The sequence below is a fragment of the Salvia splendens genome, chromosome 17 (assembly GCF_004379255.2).
Source record: "Salvia splendens isolate huo1 chromosome 17, SspV2, whole genome shotgun sequence".
Lineage (NCBI taxonomy): Eukaryota > Viridiplantae > Streptophyta > Magnoliopsida > Lamiales > Lamiaceae > Salvia > Salvia splendens.
This window is the reverse complement of record NC_056048.1, coordinates 17,318,536-17,334,424: the sequence shown is the minus strand read 5'-3', so window position 1 is coordinate 17,334,424 and position 15,889 is coordinate 17,318,536. Positions and strand designations below refer to the sequence as shown.

Genomic DNA, 15,889 nt, shown 5'->3' with positions numbered 1-15,889 from the left:
TAGGATATTCTACCTATTAGAAATTTCAATATTTAAATAATATATAACTTGTTTATCACCAAAGTGGTCTTGCTATATTGCATTTATTTATTGAAAATGATAAATGTTAATTAATTGATCATGATTATAGAGATGCTATAAATGACACAAGAGTTTGATTGATCAATTATTTTATTATCTATATACTGAAAAATCACCCAAAGGTGGATCATTGTATATAGTTAATAAATACGAAGTGGATTAATCATTTATTCATTTGTCATTTAGTATGTACACCCAAAGGCAACATGCTTATTTGATATATGTTTAGTTTGATTAATTGTTAAAGTATATATCTAGCATCGCTGAAAGTACATGTGCTTAAGTATTACCCAAAGGTTACTTGAATGCATGTTATTTAAAGTTTTATTACTATTTATGATTCCGTGTTAAAGAACTCAAGCACGTATAGATAAACATGTATAAATGTTGCAGCTTTATAAAATTTGTATGCATATGCTGACTATGTCATTAAATTAATGGGTAAAATTATGGAGAATGGTCCGAATAGATTTGGCTTACGCTGGGTGTAAAGATATTGGACCAAGTCGTACTAACGGAAGAGGAATCCTCAACCATTATAGATGTCACTCTGTAACTAAAAATCTCAATGTGTGTGATCAAACAGGTTGAGCCTTTGAGAATGACAATGGCAGAAAATTTGATGTCATCTTTGCCCGTAACAGAAAAAGCAAGGGAACTCATTAAGAAAATTAAAGAGTGTTCACGATCGGATTTGGCTGATAAGTCAAATGTAGTAGCATAATAAATGGGCTTACTATAAAGAAGTTTGACTGGTCTAAGTCGATTCACGATCATGTGACAAACATGTCTAACTTGACAGACAGTAAAGTTAACGACCTTGAGAATTGAGGTTCATGAGCAATTGTCGGCCAAAAATTTATCATAAACTCCCTACATGTTGAATTTAGCCAGTTCTAGGTGAATTATAACACCATTAAAGATAAATGGGACATCTAAAGAATTAAAGGCTATGTTGGTTCAAATGGAGGGGAGATTAAAGAAGATAAATTATTAAGTCGTGAATCTCATAGGTCTTGGAGGTGTAGGCACCAGTAAAGGAAAATTAAGTAAGTAGGGAAAAAATGAAGGATAAATATTTTCTGAAAGATCCGAAAAAGGATATCCATAAGGAAAAGAAGTGTTTTATTTGCAAGCAAATAGAACGCTTCAGAAAAGATTATCCTAAAAAGAAGGCTTGGTTCGATAAGAAAGTTGAACATAACGGTTTTATTTACTTTAAATTAAATCTTATTGAAGAGCCTAATAATACTTGGTGGTCAATTTTTGGTGCTACAATTCATGTCTCATGTTAAACATGGATCCAGTTCAATCCAATCTACAAAAGGATTTGAACAATAATTGTTCATAAGAAACATAATAAAGGCATGGAACGAAGACATTGATATTGTTCATAAGAAACATAATAAAGGCATGGAACGAAGACATTGGGACTTACTGATTGATCTTAGACACCGGATGTCATATATGTAACACCCCACTTTTTGAACCCTAATTTTCGAACCCTAAAGTACTTGCATTTAATGCTTTTAATGTCGCGAAATCCGTGAATTAATTGTCGAATGGAATTGTTATTGGTTACTTTACGTGACCTAATTTTGAGTTGGAATTTTGACTTGGTCAACTTTATGGAATACGTGATGGCTGCTTTGAATAATTGACGTGGGGTGAAATTAAATGTTTGTGAATAATTGATAATTTATTTTAGAGTTGGAAATTGTGAAGTAAATCACAATGCGGATTTTAAATAGTTCCTGTCCGTGAGGAAAATTTATTGGACTCGATTCCGTGTTGGATCCGATAAAATAAATAAATGATATAAAAATCCAGTCCGTGATAAATAAATTGTGGGCTGCATAATTTAATTAAAATACAAAGGACCGTGAATTAAGCAAAACAAATTAAATCATCTTCCGGTTGACTCGGTCACCAAGTCGATAATTCAATTTAATTAAAGATTCTTAGAGATTTTTTCTCCTCCGTAATGAGGTATTCCTCCTCCATGATCTGCAAATGAATACCAAATAAATTCAATTTAAATAAAAAAAGAAAGAATTCGAAATTTTCCCTCAACCCACGTTGAAAAAAAAAACGTCCCCTTTCTCCCCAAATCTCTCTCACATCCAAACCGCCCATCCCTCTATACTATTCACTCCAAATCAGTTTCTTTCTCCTATCCGTCCTCTGCATCAGGAAAACAAGCTTCAATCTTTCAAGGTAATCTCACAAATTTCTCTCTATTTTTTTTTCATGATTCAAAGTTCAAACCAACTCATCTAATCTCCTTCCAGCTGAAATCGAGAACCCAACTCAAGGAGGGAGTTATCGCTTGTTTTCTCAAATCCCATTCAAGGTATACTCATTTTCAACCGATTAATTACAGTTCTTAAGAATAGTATATTCATACATCAACCTCGCATCTAACGTAATCAATACTCCACAAGAACCGAACAATACAACCGACATCCTACGACAAATAATCGGAAAATATGAATTAGCATAAAAATGGGGTAAAGAACGCATCTTTGGGGTTGGTGGCGAGTCGGTTCGGGGCTGTTTCGGGGTGGTTCGGATTGGTTTTGGGACGAATCAGGGGCTGCGGAGATGTTTCGGGGCTGCACGACCACCGACGGAGCAGCGGCTCCTGGCGGCGGCAGCAGCAGCCTGACCCGACGGCTGAGAGGCGACGACAGAGCAGCGGCGCGTTGCTGTTCGACTGACCGGTACAGCAGCAGTGGCGTTGCGTCTTCCCGGCGTCTTGAAGCGACGGCAGACGAATCTGGACGGCGACGGAGCAGCGGACCGACAGCAGCAGACTGACCGGTGGACGCCGAGGACGATCGACGGTGGCTGGACGCTGAGAACGAATCAGCGGCGAGCCCCGTGCGGTCAGCAGTGACGACGACGACGTCCTCCGGCAAGTCGTGGTTTCTGATCTGGAATTGAGTGAGGGAGCCGATGGGAATTTGGAATTTTCCTTTCATTTGACCGAAAGATAGGGAGAGAGAAAGAAGAAGGGCGTGTAGATGATGGAGTGTGATTTGGGCTCTTTTTTTTATTTTGGGCCTCAAAAAAATGATGTTTTATTTGTTTGGCCTTGGGTTTTTAAAAATAATTTGGGCCTTTGTCATTTATTAAAGAATGGGGCTTGTGCTTTTTATATGGAATTGGGCCTCATTAATTAGAATTTGATGATTTATTAAGGATGGGCTCCATTTAATGGTTGGGCTTTAATTTGTAGTTGGAGATATAAGGTGGGGAAATAATTAAGTCTTGAGCTTTTAATTAAATCTTTGGGCCGATAACTAAATAATTGTTTGAGTTAAAAATTAAATTAATAGTGACGAATTATTTAGTTAATTCTCGAAATAATTCGATGTACAAATAATTTATCCCAAGTCTTGAAATAAATATAACTGCGAAGGGAAATAGTTGTGATAATTTAATCATGCGCTTAAATAATTTTTGGGGATTTATTTGACATCGTGGTGGAAAATACGAGGAGCCAACGGAGGATTTATGGGTGCAAGCGGCCGCCGAATAATCGAAAACCGAGTTAAACCGAGATAAAAGACTTTGCCTAGGATGCATGCATTTCCTTTTATTTATTTGTTTGAAATGTGTGTTGATTTATGTACTATCCAAATGTTAAAGGTGAATCATCGCAAGTGAAACGTGATACCAAGGGGAGGAAAGTGATTGTGAATTAAGCAGTCGAGGTGGGCTTTCTTTTAAATAAGGACAACGTCCTAAATATTTTGTCGATGGAAATGAAACTGTATTTATCATGCCGTGATTTGTTTTTACGTGCCTATCTGATGTGGTTATATGCCATTGTTATATAAATCGAATTCGGGTCCTCGTAGGGCCGCAAACCCTACTTGGACTAGTGTACACCTATGGTAGATCGTGTGCTAGCGTACGGGCTGGCCGGTCTAGTGGCTTGGTTTGTGGCCACATTCCAAGTCATGTATTGGCAGATATGGTAAACGTCTATGGGAAAATGACTGATCAGTCGATGTTTGAAATGGAAATGATTTTGAGTGCCTCGGGCATTTCTAAAGCTAAACCCCGACGGTTACTTGTGAATGGCATGATAAATTACTCTTTATTGAAAATGTTTTTGGCATGAGCCCATTGAGTATTTTTATAGTACTCAGCCCTGCATGTGTTTTCCTTATGTGCAGGTTGAGCGGCGACGAGAGTACGGTGGTGTTGAGCAAGTCAATTGGTAAATGAACTGTTGTTTTTGAATTATGGGTGTCGTTGTGTCTTCACACATGACGTCACTCTTACTCTTGGTCGTTTCCGCTGTGACATTTCTTTCAATTATCGTTTATTAGGCTTGCAACCTAAATTATTTGGATATTGAATATTTGGGATTTTACCAATTTATGTCAAATTCTTGGTCCTTTTATTTGAATATTAATTGTTGGTCAAGTTCGTTATTAAAACCCTAGTCCTTTTCGTCTTTTTATTAAATTCTCTTAATCACGATCGCCCATATTTATTAACCCTAAAGGGCGGTCGTGACAGTTTGGTATCAGAGCCTCAGTTTCTTTCCGCTCTGGACCCAAGAGTCTTTTGGAGTCAAAATCTATCCTTGTATTAATTGGTTAAAGTGTTAAACCTCGAAGGCTCAACACCACAACTCGTCACGCCCAACCACGAAAGAAGCGGTAAGAACATTTTGGCGATTTTTTTTAAATGAATGACCGAAAATTTTGAAATTCGGTGGAAAAATGGTTCCTTGCAAAAATGGCAATTCTGGGCCTATTGGAATTTTAAAGTAAATGCTATGGCTTTGGAAAATATTGTGGTCATACGAGACGGGATAAACTATGGGACGTGAGACACTATGGAAGTATGTTATTGAAGGTGTTGAATGTGATGGATATTGAAGTATGAAAATGAATCGCATGCTTGAGACGGGGACTTGTTATTACATGGTTGAACTGCGAATTTAATTTGAAGAACATATATGTTGAATACTTCAACGGCGAAAATTCTAATGCATATTTTGTGGAAATCATATGATTTTGGAACTATGAAACGCAAACTATGACTCGTGTGTAGTTGCAATTACGTGATTGTGGTGTAAAGATGGACATGAATTGCATGATTTATGAAATGTGATTCCATGGGCGACGGATTGATTGAGTTACTATTTTAAATATTAATATATGCTGGATGAAATGCTATGGAATGCCAAATGGTTTATATGGATAAACATGTTTGACTGCGCAATGTATAAATGACGTTTTATGTGATAGTTCATGATTGATGAAATACTATAGAATCAATATGAAAGTGAAATGTTGAATTTTGAACCTTGTTGCAAACGTAGAACCCATATGAAGCTTGAATTAAGCAACGATCGAATATGTGTTGAAGTATGAGACTATGAACTATGTCTGGAAAACATAGAGTGCCTAAGAAGTATGCTAGGCTGAACGTACTTGAACATAGTTGAAAATTGATGACCACAATATCACTTTCCTGAGTGATGGGACAAACGAAAACATATACTTTGAACTAGACGGATTATTGTAATTGTCTATTGTCTTCCCTGGATGATAAGAACAAAACGAAAGGAAGTTTCTAACGAGATCAAGGCAAGAAGAAATGTTAGGTGATGTATCCTTACAACGACGAGAATTTGTGCCTGCAGTCAAATAGAGTGAATGCAATCGGGCATAACATGTTAATGCGACGACGCGTTACAAATATGACAACACTTATGACACGTTAAGGCCGGGAGGGTTATTACCATGTTTTAATGAGAATGACCGCTAGGGCGTGCCAAAAACAATATGAAGATATGACCTTCAAGGGCAAATTAATTGCTGTAACGACACCAAGAGTCTTGACTTAGAATCTAGAGTTTTCGAGAACGCTTCTATTATCTTCTGGAAATGACGGAGTGCCACCTTTGTAGCTAGAATGGATGAATTTAATTGACGGTACTTACTTGGATTATCAGAAATTTCTTTCTATGAAGCTCCTTGACAATTGTATTCTTTTCGTGCATTTAGAACTTTTGATTGACCTGCAATTTGCAAGTGATGCATCACTGTTTCCTTTTAATGAAAGTAGTGACTCATTCTTGTTCCTCTTGAGTCATTTTCGGAGCCATTTTAAATCAAGGGCAATTTCAATAGTGCTCCTTATGTTGAAACCCATTCTGATCCAAGTAAGACTGTTAAATAGATTTCTAAATTCTTGATACAAGACTCTCAAGAAAGACAATGGCTCGATCTCTGCAAACACATATGAGGAATAAGTTTCAAGAGACACATACAAAATGATACACCAGCAACACGCAGAGTCGGATATTTACGCATCTATGCTTAGTTGTAGCAAGCAGCCAAAGAATCGAACGTTATGCCACACCTAGATATTAGGTCTTGAGAAACAAAAAAAAAAAGCTGAGAGAAGCCGTGCACATCAAATGATCATGTTTTCCGGCTCAGAATTTATGTAAGTGATTGATCAAGGGATATACAGATAACAACTTAGAGAAGGTCGTCGCATAACTGTACGACAGTATTGGAATGAAAGTACGAGCACCCTGATAGATTAAGATATACGAATGAAGGTCGTCGACGAGAGGAAATCGACCAGCAAGTGGCGAAATTGAATCAACTAAAATGGGAAACAATCGAATAGAGAAACGCATGCAAGCACCATCACCATCACCTCCTCCACCTAAGCCAGAATGACATATTGAATAGTTTTGCTAAAGCAAAATCCTCTTATCTTCGATGGGATAGGAGAGCCAGCAAAGGCCGAGACTTGGATACGCGTATTGGAGAGCATCTTCGAATTCTTGAAGTGCACCGAGGAAGAGCAATTGATTTATGTAACCTACCAACTCACGGATTCGGCCGACTTTAGGTGGGACCAAGCAAGGGACCTGACCCCTAAGAAAGTGGGTAGAATGACTTGGGAGAACTTTAATGAGACGATATATAGCAAGTACATACCAAAGAGCTACTAAAAGGCAAAGGCGGCTGAGTTTTACAACTTAACCCATGGGCGTATGTCGGTGACTGAATATGACCGCACACTCTGCGATATGACTCGGCATGCACCTGAACAAGTTGACACTGATGAGGAACTGGCCGAAAAGTTCTGTGAGGGTCTAAGGCATGAGATCAAGATGACATTAGCCAGTCATGGGAGGCTTACATATGCGGAGGCGTTGGCCCTTGCGCTAGATGTTGAGGCAGCTATGCCCAAGGAGAGGGTGACGGAGAACACTACACTGGCACTGCCTCCACCACATTATTCTCGAGAGAAGAGAAAGTGGGATAGGAATAGGACCCACTAAGAAAACAAGAGGTACCAGCCCAATCAAAACCGACCACCGCATGGGGGTAGATAAAATTTCTCTAACCAGAGGGGTGACTTCCGACCCAGACCACCACAATGCAATGTGTGCTCCAGGTACCATTTTGGAGAGTGTAGAGTGCAGAAAACTACCAAGTGCTTTAACTGTGGGGGAAATGACCACTTCTCTAGAGAGTGTCCGAGCAAGAATGCGGGGATTGGGTCAAGGCAGAACAATCAAGGATTCCGTCAGCAGTCGAGGGCACCACCGGCTGAACTAAGGATGAATCGTGATCAATCTCCGCGACAATAACAACCTCACCGCCCAAGACTTCCCTCCCAGGCTAGAGTATATGCGCTGAGTTCTAAACAACCCAAGACTGAACAAGGAAGTCACGAGAGTGGAAATTTGGCAGGTGTGGGCGAACTCCTCGATACACCTATTGTTGTGTTGTTTGATACGGGTGCATCGCATTCTTTCATATCAGAACTATGTGTGGACACATTAAGTTTGCCTGCTTATAAATCTGAACATAAGATGATGGTGACCTCACCAGTGGGAGGGGTAATAGAGATTTCACGGACATGCTCGAACGTAGAAATTTCCATTGGAGAACTTAAGCTAGTCGCGCACGACTTACAAGATATGGCCATGAAGGATGTTGATGTAATCTTGGGAATGGATTGGTTGACTGCAAATTTTGCTATGATTCGATGTAAGGAGAGACAAATATCATTACAAGCCTCTGGAAAGGAACCAATCGTGTATCACGGAATCACGATGAACAGAAAAACGTCTATCATCTCTGCACTCCAAGCCACTACGATGTTGAGAAAAGGGCGTCCTGCCTATCTGGTCTATCTACAAGGAGATGAGAAAGAAGAAAGGAAAGTGGAGGATATCGATGTGGTACGAGAATTTGCAGACGTTTTTCCTGAAGCTTTACCTGGCCCACCGCCAGATCGACAATTGGAGTTCACAATCGACCTAGAGCTAGGGTCAGCACAGGTGTCTAAGCCCCATATCGAATGGCGGCTAAAGAGTTGGAAGAACTCAAGATACAACTTCAAGAGCTTATAGACTTGGGTTTCATTAGACCCAGTGTTTCACCGTGGGGCGCGCATGTGCTTTTTGTGAAGAAGAAGGATGGATCGATGAGAATGTGTATCGATTATAGAGAGTTGAACAAGATGACTCTCAAGAACAAATATCCACTGCCGAGAATAGACGACCTATTCGAGCAACTTCGAGGAGCTGGTGTGTTCTCAAATATGGATTTAAGGTCCGGATACCATCAGTTGAAAGTCCGACGAGAAGACATACCGAAGACTGTTTTTCGCACGAGATATGGTCACCATGAGTTTGTGGTGATGCCGTTTGGATTGACGAATGCACCTGCATCATTCATGGATTTGATGAACCAGGGTATTCCACCCATACTTGGGTAAATTCGTTTTGGTATTCATAGATGATGTACTCGTCTATTCGAGGAATGAGAAGGAACGCGAGGAGCACCTGCGAATCACTTTGGAGACGTTGAGGAGTGAGAAACTGTATGCCAAATTCAGCAAGTGTGAGTTTTGGCTTAAGGAAGTAAACTTCCTTGGTCACATTGTGTCGGCAGAAGGAATTCGAGTGGATCTCGCCAAGGTCGAGGTGGTACAACAATAGAAAGCACCTTCAACACCAAACGAGATTCAGAGTTTCCTAGGCATGGCAGGATACTACCGAAGTTTTATAGAGGGATTCTCCAAGATAGCGAGACCCATGACCAAACAACTCACGAAGGGGGTAAAAGTCAATTGGACCCCGGAGTGTGAGGCCAGTTTCCAACTGTTGAAGGAAAAGCTAACTAGGGCACCGATTTTAGCTGTGCCAGAGCCTGGAGTGAACTACGTGATATACAATGGCGCTTCGAAGGTGGGACTTGGATGCGTATTGATGCAAAACAACAAGGTGATTGCATACGCGTCACGACAATTGAGGCCACACGAGTTGAACTATCCAACCCACGACTTGGAGCTAGCAGCGGTAGTGCACGCTTTAATGATTTGGAGACACCACCTCTACGGAGTCCGATGTGAGATCTTCACGGATCACAAAAGCATGAAGTACTTCTTCGAGCAGAAAGATTTGAACATGTGGCAACAAAGATGGCTCGAGTTGGTGAAAGACTACGATTGTGGCATCAATTATCACCCCGGCAAAGCAAATGTGGTAGCAGATGCATTAAGCCGGAATGACCATTCCCAACTGGCTACCTTTTCTCACCAAAGAGGAAAGCCTGATTCGCGAATTCAGCAAGATGCGTTTGGAAGTGGTGAGGGCACCTGAAACAGTGGATGCACGAATAGCCACTGTAGATGTTGAACCTGATCCAAGGTCGAGGATTATTGAAACACAACGGATGGATGCGAAATTGAAGGAAATTCGTATAGAAGTGCGAACTGCGAATCTGGGAATTTTAGTGAAGAAAGTGACAATGCCCTTACTTTCGAAGGAAGACTATGCATGCCGGATAACGAGGGGCAAAAAATATGAGGTTATGAGTGAAGCGCATGAGACTCCTTACACCGCTCACCCAGGAAGTACGAAAATGTATCAAGATCTGAAGAAGTCCTTTTGGTGGAATGGTATGAAGAGGGACATAGCGTCATTCGTCGAGAGATGTTTAGTCTGCCAGCAAGTGAAGATTCTACATCAACGACCGCATGGGACGTTACAACCACTAGAGATTCCTGAGTGGAAATGGGAGCACAATGCCATGGATTTCGTGACACGCTTGCCAAGGACTCTGAGAGGGAACACCGCCATTTGGGTAATTATAGACTGACTTACCAAGAGTGCGCACTTCATACCGATTCTCATAAGCTATGGGTCCAACAAGCTAGCTCAAATTTACATAAAGTAGATAGTCCAATTGCATGGAGTCCCAGTAACTATCACGTCCGACGAACTGATCTACAATTCCAAGCTGGCGACAAAGTTTTCCTAAAAGTATCCTCGTCAAAAGGGATAACACGATTCGGCGTCAAAGGCAAACTGAAGCCGCGATTTATTGGGCCTTATGAAATCCTTGAAGGAGTGGGCCCCGTTGCATACCGTTTGGCACTCCCACCAAACCTTGGAAATGTTCACGACGTTTTTCATGTGTCACAGTTACGAAAATACGTGTTTGACCCGAAGCACGTGATCCGTTTTGAGGAAGTCGCATTGAATCCGGATTTGAGCTACTCAGAGAGACCCCATTCTATTTTGGACCGAAAGATCCAAATTGTTAGAAATAAAAATGTTGCTTGTGTGAAAGTACTATGAGAAAATCATTGGCATGAAGAAGCCACGTGGGAGAATGAGGATAAGATGATGGAATGGTATCCGGAACTCTTCACTTGAGGGTAACAAATTTCGGGACGAAATTTCCGTTAAGGTTGGTAGGATGTAACACCCCACTTTTTGAACCCTAATTTTCGAACCCTAAAGTACTTGCATTTAATGCTTTTAATGTCGCGAAATCCGTGAATTAATTGTCGAATGGAATTGTTATTGGTTACTTTACGTGACCTAATTTTGAGTTGGAATTTTGACTTGGTCAACTTTATGGAATACGTGATGGCTGCTTTGAATAATTGACGTGGGGTGAAATTAAATGTTTGTGAATAATTGATAATTTATTTTAGAGTTGGAAATTGTGAAGTAAATCACAATGCGGATTTTAAATAGTTCCTGTCCGTGAGGAATATTTATTGGACTCGATTCCGTGTTGGATCCGATAAAATAAATAAATGATATAAAAATCCAGTCCGTGATAAATAAATTGTGGGCTGCATAATTTAATTAAAATACAAAGGACCGTGAATTAAGCAAAACAAATTAAATCATCTTCCGGTTGACTCGGTCACCAAGTCGATAATTCAATTTAATTAAAGATTCTTAGAGATTTTTTCTCCTCCGTAATGAGGTATTCCTCCTCCATGATCTGCAAATGAATACCAAATAAATTCAATTTAAATAAAAAAAGAAAGAATTCGAAATTTTCCCTCAACCCACGTTGAAAAAAAAAACGTCCCCTTTCTCCCCAAATCTCTCTCACATCCAAACCGCCCATCCCTCTATACTATTCACTCCAAATCAGTTTCTTTCTCCTATCCGTCCTCTGCATCAGGAAAACAAGCTTCAATCTTTCACGGTAATCTCACAAATTTCTCTCTATTTTTTTTTCATGATTCAAAGTTCAAACCAACTCATCTAATCTCCTTCCAGCTGAAATCGAGAACCCAACTCAAGGAGGGAGTTATCGCTTGTTTTCTCAAATCCCATTCAAGGTATACTCATTTTCAACCGATTAATTACAGTTCTTAAGAATAGTATATTCATACATCAACCTCGCATCTAACGTAATCAATACTCCACAAGAACCGAACAATACAACCGACATCCTACGACAAATAATCGGAAAATATGAATTAGCATAAAAATGGGGTAAAGAACGCATCTTTGGGGTTGGTGGCGAGTCGGTTCGGGGCTGTTTCGGGGTGGTTCGGATTGGTTTTGGGACGAATCAGGGGCTGCGGAGATGTTTCGGGGCTGCACGACCACCGACGGAGCAGCGGCTCCTGGCGGCGGCAGCAGCAGCCTGACCCGACGGCTGAGAGGCGACGACAGAGCAGCGGCGCGTTGCTGTTCGACTGACCGGTACAGCAGCAGTGGCGTTGCGTCTTCCCGGCGTCTTGAAGCGACGGCAGACGAATCTGGACGGCGACGGAGCAGCGGACCGACAGCAGCAGACTGACCGGTGGACGCCGAGGACGATCGACGGTGGCTGGACGCTGAGAACGAATCAGCGGCGAGCCCCGTGCGGTCAGCAGTGACGACGACGACGTCCTCCGGCAAGTCGTGGTTTCTGATCTGGAATTGAGTGAGGGAGCCGATGGGAATTTGGAATTTTCCTTTCATTTGACCGAAAGATAGGGAGAGAGAAAGAAGAAGGGCGTGTAGATGATGGAGTGTGATTTGGGCTCTTTTTTTTATTTTGGGCCTCAAAAAAATGATGTTTTATTTGTTTGGCCTTGGGTTTTTAAAAATAATTTGGGCCTTTGTCATTTATTAAAGAATGGGGCTTGTGCTTTTTATATGGAATTGGGCCTCATTAATTAGAATTTGATGATTTATTAAGGATGGGCTCCATTTAATGGTTGGGCTTTAATTTGTAGTTGGAGATATAAGGTGGGGAAATAATTAAGTCTTGAGCTTTTAATTAAATCTTTGGGCCGATAACTAAATAATTGTTTGAGTTAAAAATTAAATTAATAGTGACGAATTATTTAGTTAATTCTCGAAATAATTCGATGTACAAATAATTTATCCCAAGTCTTGAAATAAATATAACTGCGAAGGGAAATAGTTGTGATAATTTAATCATGCGCTTAAATAATTTTTGGGGATTTATTTGACATCGTGGTGGAAAATACGAGGAGCCAACGGAGGATTTATGGGTGCAAGCGGCCGCCGAATAATCGAAAACCGAGTTAAACCGAGATAAAAGACTTTGCCTAGGATGCATGCATTTCCTTTTATTTATTTGTTTGAAATGTGTGTTGATTTATGTACTATCCAAATGTTAAAGGTGAATCATCGCAAGTGAAACGTGATACCAAGGGGAGGAAAGTGATTGTGAATTAAGCAGTCGAGGTGGGCTTTCTTTTAAATAAGGACAACGTCCTAAATATTTTGTCGATGGAAATGAAACTGTATTTATCATGCCGTGATTTGTTTTTACGTGCCTATCTGATGTGGCTATATGCCATTGTTATATAAATCGAATTCGGGTCCTCGTAGGGCCGCAAACCCTACTTGGACTAGTGTACACCTATGGTAGATCGTGTGCTAGCGTACGGGCTGGCCGGTCTAGTGGCTTGGTTTGTGGCCACATTCCAAGTCATGTATTGGCAGATATGGTAAACGTCTATGGGAAAATGACTGATCAGTCGATGTTTGAAATGGAAATGATTTTGAGTGCCTCGGGCATTTCTAAAGCTAAACCCCGACGGTTACTTGTGAATGGCATGATAAATTACTCTTTATTGAAAATGTTTTTGGCATGAGCCCATTGAGTATTTTTATAGTACTCAGCCCTGCATGTGTTTTCCTTATGTGCAGGTTGAGCGGCGACGAGAGTACGGTGGTGTTGAGCAAGTCAATTGGTAAATGAACTGTTGTTTTTGAATTATGGGTGTCGTTGTGTCTTCACACATGACGTCACTCTTACTCTTGGTCGTTTCCGCTGTGACATTTCTTTCAATTATCGTTTATTAGGCTTGCAACCTAAATTATTTGGATATTGAATATTTGGGATTTTACCAATTTATGTCAAATTCTTGGTCCTTTTATTTGAATATTAATTGTTGGTCAAGTTCGTTATTAAAACCCTAGTCCTTTTCGTCTTTTTATTAAATTCTCTTAATCACGATCGCCCATATTTATTAACCCTAAAGGGCGGTCGTGACAATATAGATCTTAATGGTTATCTCTATGTGCCTGAGTGTGCTATAAGTATTGTTTCTGCAAGTGGATTGGATACCTTAAGTTTTAATATCAACATTGGATATATGGTGTATCCACATCGTACCGAAATGATTACTATAATGGTAATGGTACATTATTTGATTCACTTAATAGATACAATCTTGAATTGAAGTTTTCTGAATCTTTATTTAATATTGAAAGTTGAGACGTTAAGGTTGTTAGTCAAGTAAAAGTTTGGCATTCTTGTGGCATTAAAGAAAGGTCCTATTTCCAAATAAAGAATTATGAAGTTGGTAAAGTATGAAAGTTTTCCTTAAAATTAGAATTTAGTGTCCTAAATATGTGTGCAGATTGCATTAAAGGGAAGCAAACCTAAACATATTATAAAGAAATCAGCCACGAGAAGCAGTCAGCTTATTAAGCTAATACATGCTGATATATGTGGTCATTTAGATACTCCTTCTTGGGTTGATGAGAATTAATTTATCATCTTTATTGACGATTACTCACATTATGGAATAAGTATCTATTGCATAAAATATCCAAGCCAGTGAATGTCCTAAAGGTATTCATTGACGAGGTGGATGGCAGTTAAATAGAAAAGTTAAAGTTGTGAGATCAGATAAAGTTGATGAGTTTATGTAAAATTTATTGAGACTAGACAAAGTCTAGGCCCATTTGTAAAGTTACTCAAAGTAGAGGCGTTTGTGCAAGATGTACAATGTCCGATACTCCAAAAACAGAAAGGTGGAATCGTACTTTAAGGAAAATGGTTAGATTTAGGTCATGTTGTTATACGTTACTAGTAAGACTACAATGTAAATGCTTAATCACGTTCCTAGTAAGAAAGTTCCTAAAAATCATTTTGAACTGTGGACGGTAAGGAAACCTAGCTTAAGGCATATTCATATTTGGGGTTTTCAAGCATAAATAATGTTATATATAATCCACATGAAAAGATTTTAATTTAAGGATTGTATGTGAATTTTTTTATTAGCTATCCGGAAAAATCAAAGGGGTATACACTTTATTATTCTAACCGTAGTGCGAGAATAGTTTAAATGAGAAATGTGAGGTTCACTGAAAATGGTGAAAACTAGTGGGAGTGGTGAAAGGTGGATGTTCATGAAGTCCACGATAAGGTTCATCCACATGTTTTTGCACCTAAGGTTGTTGTTCCTATTGTATCACAATCTAAAGACATAATCGAACAACATAATGATGTGTAAAACCCACTAACCAAAAATGAAGTAGATGAACATGTCACAATTCTAAAAGAGACTAGTGAACCACAATAAATATTGAGACGATCTATCACGACCGCCCTTGTTAGGGTTAATAAATACGGGTGGTCGCAACTAAAGGACTTTAAGAAAAGGGAAACAATCTAGGGTTTCAATAAAGAGTATGACCAAATAATTAATATTCAAATATCAGAGGCAAAAATTGCGGCTGGCCAGCCATTTTTCCATAGACGTTTACCATTTCTGCTCATACATGACTTGGAATGTGGCCACAAACCAAGTCACTAGACCGTCCAACCCGTATGCTGACACACGATCTACCATAGGTGTACACTAATCCAAGTAGGGTTTGCGGCCTAGAAGAACCTGTATTCGATTTAAATAATAAATGACAAAGCCATTTCAGATAGACACGTTAAAACCAAAATACGGCATGATAAATATTTTCGCATTTCATTCCCATCGATAAAATAGTTAGGACATTGTCCTTATTTAAAAAAGAGCTCACCTCGAGTGCTTAATCCGAAATTTTATTCTTTCCCTTGCGATCACAATACACTTGCGAGATATCACCTTTAGAATGATTAAAAAAATAATACATAGATCAACACAAAGAATTCAAATAAAATAAGATGCATGAATCCTATGTCTCCAATTATTTTCTCGATCAAGATTACAAAATTTCTCAATTAGAAGTTTAGGTATTTCG

At 39.6% G+C, this 15,889-nt stretch overlaps 2 long non-coding RNA genes across 2 annotated transcripts; both read left to right on the top strand.

Annotated features, from left to right (window-relative positions):
• Positions 1–1,894: 1,894 nt before the first annotated feature.
• LOC121774177 lies at positions 1,895–4,724 on the top strand. The gene is made up of 4 exons (XR_006044946.1): positions 1,895–2,298; positions 2,373–2,434; positions 3,736–3,800; positions 4,269–4,724. It is a non-coding gene; the product is annotated as an uncharacterized LOC121774177 (long non-coding RNA).
• Positions 4,725–11,621: 6,897 nt separating this feature from the next.
• On the top strand, positions 11,622–13,832 carry LOC121774178. Its single transcript, XR_006044947.1, has 3 exons — positions 11,622–11,736; positions 13,038–13,102; positions 13,571–13,832. It is a non-coding gene; the product is annotated as an uncharacterized LOC121774178 (long non-coding RNA).
• Positions 13,833–15,889: the final 2,057 nt, after the last annotated feature.